This window comes from Balaenoptera musculus, chromosome 8 (assembly GCF_009873245.2).
Source record: "Balaenoptera musculus isolate JJ_BM4_2016_0621 chromosome 8, mBalMus1.pri.v3, whole genome shotgun sequence".
Taxonomy (NCBI): Eukaryota; Metazoa; Chordata; class Mammalia; order Artiodactyla; family Balaenopteridae; genus Balaenoptera; species Balaenoptera musculus.
In genome coordinates this window covers 95397485-95402610 of record NC_045792.1, presented here as the reverse complement: position 1 = coordinate 95402610, position 5126 = coordinate 95397485, and the positions used below count along the sequence as shown (strand labels likewise).

Below are 5126 nucleotides of genomic sequence, written 5' to 3'. Positions count from 1 at the left end.
CTTAAAGATAGATTTTTTTTCCCTCTCCAAATTCTCTGAAGACTGAAGTTCCTTAAGGACTAAGAAAACACTTGTTTCCCTTCCAGCTCCTTTTCCTGGTAATTATTTTAGCTTCTCTTTCCCTGAATTTCTGCTCTACTGTCCCATCTTTGGACTGGAGGCAGGCCCGCCCCTTGGCCCTCTGTCTGCCTGCTGCCTGGGGAACAGCTCCACCCGCTTCCTGCTTTGCTCTCAGTCCTGCTCTGATCTCACCCTTCTTTCTTCCACCTCGAATCACCTGCACCAACTCTGCTTCTGGACGCCTCTGTAACCCAGGCTGCTGGCTCCAACCCCGAAGACATACACTCAGGCATACTATAGCCCTCCATCTCCCTCGCTCTCTGAGTCTAAAGTCAAGGGAGGAAAGTCAATAAAGCTAGTCTTTCCTCTTGCCTCAGTGAGCCCTCATGTCGTCGGGGACATTCCCCTGCCAATCCTGCTTCACTTAGGGCTGCAGAGCTGGAACTGTGGGAAGGGCAGGGGCATGGAAAGTCAGAGGCTTGACTCTGCCTATGATCTACTGCACTGTCAGGTACCCCCCACCCTACCCCGTAGCCTCGGTTTCCCCAACCTCCAAGGCTGGTGAGGCTGAACGGCCCCGTCACCAGGAAGCGGAGAGGCGGCATCAGGCGTTTAAATCAAAGGCTTTGCTAAAATGCAACCAGGCACGGTTCACTTCAGCGGGGACTGATCGCCATCCAGGTTAAGCCAGGGCCTCAGATTCTTCCCAGTCAAAGGAGGGTTTTGGATGGGATAGTCTCTGAAATTCCATCCTACCAGCTCTGAACTGCTATGATTCTGTCTCCCTCTGCCCAGAAAGCAAATATAGGCCTTGTGTGTGAGGAGCCCATGTGTTCTCTGGGCATCGATTTGGCCAGGAGCTGAGTGTGCTGCCCATGGTGGTGTGACTGTGTGCGCACATGCCGCTGGGTGGATGAGCCCGTGTCTGGAGATGTGGACCTACGTGTGGGGCTCCTGCCATCCGTGCACGTGTACAAGCCTCTGGAGGAGAGAGTGCCGGTTCACACCGAAGAGCAGGCCCACCCCCCTGTGCACATCCATGCCAGAGCGTGCGGCTGCAAATCTGGTTTCCATCTTCTTCCAATAGGCAGCTGGGCTGGGGGAGACTGAGTGGAATATTAATTGTGCTTTTGCACGTGGCTGAGCTCCATGAATGTGGTGGTCGGAGGGAGCAGCCTGAAGCTATGTGGGGAATGAGGGGGAGGCCACAGGAGCGGGGTTCCCTGGGGTTTACGGGCACACTTGGGAGGAGGCAGAGCCCAGAGACCCAAAAAGGTGGGTGGCAGGGGGAGGGAGAGGGCTTCTGAGACTAAGGATCTGGGGACAGCGGGGAAGATACTAGCTAGGTTTAGGGTGATTCGGATGTTTGCCTGATCCAGAGCCTGGCACATAGTAGGTGTTCAGTAAGTGCTTGCTGAATGATTAAATAGCTGACTGCTTGAGTGCATGAGAGATCTCACAGATGCTCTTACCTGGGAGAAGATGGAGGACTGAGTAGGAGGAAGGAAGTGGGCACATTTGAAGCACCTACCATAGCAGGCCACTCTGAGGGTCACCGTCAGGCATTTTATTTTATTTCAAACACAGAAAGGCCTAGGAGATAGTATCACCCTTGCTGCACACACTCTCCCCTCCCCACTTGCCCTTTTTTGGAAGGTCCAGGTGAGAACTTTTTCTTTGACTTCAGGGCCTAGAAACGCTGGCTGCTTCTGAGAGGTGGGTCTGTTTTCTGTTTTGTTTTTTGTGACTGTGTCAGGCAGCATGCAGGATCTTAGTTCCCCCACCAGGGATCGAACCTGTGCCCCCTGCAGTGGAAGCATGGAGGCTTAACCACTGGACCGCCAGGGAATTCCCAGAGGTGGGTCTCTTTTCAATCTAATGGACACTCTGGATTTTATAGCTCACTGCCTTTCCTTCTTTACTTGGGCTGTCAGGAAGCTCAGAGATGAGTTTGCCGGGGCCCACCTCTTGCAACAGGGTCTCATGGGGGTGCATTTCACAAACTAACTGCATCCCTGGCTTCATCTTAGCTTTTTAATCCCCCTTCTCCATATCCTTTTCCCTCTATTAACAGCCATTTGATTCCATTGTCTGTAGGGTTTCTCAAGAAACTTTAATACACCCTGAAGTGAGACAGGTATAAATACAAAAATATTTTTACTTTTATAGATGAAGAAGGTGAGGGGACTTCCCTGGTGGTCCAGTGCCTCAGACTCCATGCTCCCGATGCAGGGGGCCCAGGTTCCATCCTTGGTCAGGGAACTAGATCCCTCATGCCGCAGCTAAGACCCGGAACAGCCAAATAAATAAATATTAAAAAAAATAAAAACAATTAACCATAAAAAGAAAGAAGGTGAGGCTCAGAGAGGTTATGTTATTTGTCCAAGGTCACACAGCTATTAAGCAAGAGAGCTGGGAATTTGAGCTTGGATCAGTTTGACAATATTTTCACTGTGCCAGACTCTAGGAGTGGACAAGGTGTACAGCAATCAGGAGGCTTTCGGGGAGTTGGGAGGAGATTTTAACTCTCACTGGCCCTCATCCAGTCTCTGTTTCTTCTTTTTTTTAATAAATTTATTTATTTAATTTATTTTTATTTTTGGCTGCATTGGGTCTTCGTTGATGCACGCGGGCTTTCTCTAGTTGCGGTGAGGGGGACTACTCTTCGTTGCGGTGTGGGAGCTTCTCATTGTGGTGGCGTCTCTTGTTGCAGAGCACGGGCTCTAGGCGCATGGGCTTCAATAGATGTGGCACGCGGGCTCAGTGGTTGTGGCTTGCGGGCTCTAGAGCGCAGGCTCAGTAGTTGTGGTGCACGGGCTTAGTGGCTCCGTGGCATGTGGGAACTTCCCGGACCAGTGCTCGAACCCGCATTCCCTGCATTGGCAGGCGGATTCTTAACCACTGCGCCACCAGGGAAGCCCCAGTCTCCGCTTCTTGAAGAGCAGGTCCAGGTGGGGATTGCCGTCCCAGGTCATGCACAAAGAGGGGGCGCTGGGGGTCCTGGGCATCCCCTGTCTTCAAGGACCAGTCCCAGGCCCCATAGCTAAGCAGAACAAACAGAAAACCAGCAGAGCTGGTCTTGGCAATCACCGGTTAAAGTGAATATATATTCCAGATGCTCCAAGCAACGTTTCTGGAGCCTCCAGAACTGAAGGGCGGACCAATTCCCTGGAGGAAAGGAATGGATTTGGGCCCAGGGGAGCCACATTTTTTCTCAGCTCTATGGCAAGCAAGCACCAAGGGTCCAAGGATCAGGGTAAGGAGCTCCAATGCTGCATATTCCGCACCTCTATCCCTCACTATAGCCCTTCGGACCTGCCCACCTAGAGTCTGTCTCCCGTGGGGAGCCCCTGGATGATGAATTTCGGATTCCCCAGGGAGGCCTTATACTTACCCGTTAGTGAATTCATTCCTTACAGGGGATCATACATGTGCTCCACAAACCTGGGGACCTCTGGGGAAGGCACAAAGGATGAGCCTAATCTAGGGGAAAGGGGTGTTGTTATTCTGAAAGCCATAGTGGAGAATGACAATGTTGGTCAACCCAGGGGACACCGTCACACTGACAGTGACACAGAGACAATGAGTAAAGACTCATTTCCAGATAAGCCCTGAGGCCTCCTGTGTGGGATGCCTTCAGACACAGCCTGCATGGCCTGGAGGAGAAATAATCATAGAAATAATGATTTTCACAAACTGCCATTTATTGTGGACCCGTTGCCCTTCAATGCTCTGCCAGTTTGCAGTGCGTATCTCAATCTTCTGAATCTATAAAGAGCTCCTATAAATCAATAAGACAAAGACCAACAATCCAATAAAAATATTGACGAAGAATATGAACAGTGAGTCTGGTACATTTATACAGTACTATTTATCATGTCCCAGGATCTATCTAAGCACTTCCTTTGCATTTTCTCATTTAAGACTTACCACAAGGAGACAGATACCATGATTACCCTGTTTTCCTGAGGCTCAGAGAGGTGAGGACACTTGCCCAACATCACACAGTGACTTGGTCTGACTTCATAGTCTGTGTTCTTAAGGTACGAGTTGGGACGAGAGTCATCATTTATGGGGACTCAAGGCCTCAGGAAAACCTGGCAGGGACTGGGGAGGGACAGTGATGGAGCTGAAGTGAAATCCTGTCTACTCAGCAACTTGGGAAGAAACCTGGAACCCCCAGTACCTAGGGAGAGGGGTTTTTTGGTTTTTGTTTTGTCTTTTAAAATTTGCTGAATAGATAATGCATCACATGACTCAAAAAAAAAAAAAAAGAATATAATGAAAAGTAATCCTTTCATCCCTACATCCTATGTCCTAACCACTAAGTTCCCACCCTTCAACCAACATATGATTAATTTTATTACTTTCTTGGGCATCCTTCAGTGGGGTATGTGTGTCTGTGTGTGTATGCATATTCATATGTATATACATCTTTTCTCTCTTTTTTATTTAACCAAAAAGGAGCATATTAAATACACTGTTCTAGGGATTTCCCTGATGGTGCAGTGGTTAAGAATCCACCTGCCAGTGCAGGAGACATGGGTTCGAGCCCTGGTCCCGGAAGATCCCACATGCCGAGGAGCAACTAAGCCCGTGCGCCACAACTACTGAGCCTGCGCTCTAGAGCCAGCGAGCCACAACTACTGAAGCCCACGCGCCTAGAGCCCGTGCTCCACAACAAGAGAAGTCACCGCAATGAGAAGCCCGCACACCACAACAAAAAGTAGCCCCACTCACCATAACTAGAGAAAGCCTGTGCGCAGCAACGAAGACCCAATGCAGCCAAAAATAAATAAATAAATTTATATTAAGTACACTGTTCTACATCTTTTTCCCCCCATTTTATCTGTTTTGGAAATCTTCCACATTAGTACATAAAGAACTTCCTCATTCTTTTTTTTTTTTTTTTTAAGTAGCTGCATAGCTACCAATTGTGTGACTGTACCATAATTTATTTACCTGTCCCCAACTGATGAACATTTGGATTGTTTCCAATTTTTTACTGTAACAAATAATGCTATAATGATAGCCTTGTTCAGGCACTGTATATCTGTAGGATAAAA

General features: G+C 48.8%; 1 long non-coding RNA gene across 1 annotated transcript; it reads left to right on the top strand.

Moving 5' to 3' along the window:
* LOC118898832 lies at positions 1-4614 on the top strand. The gene is made up of 3 exons (XR_005020837.1): positions 1-98; positions 3176-3316; positions 4525-4614. It is a non-coding gene; the product is annotated as an uncharacterized LOC118898832 (long non-coding RNA).
* Positions 4615-5126: the final 512 nt, after the last annotated feature.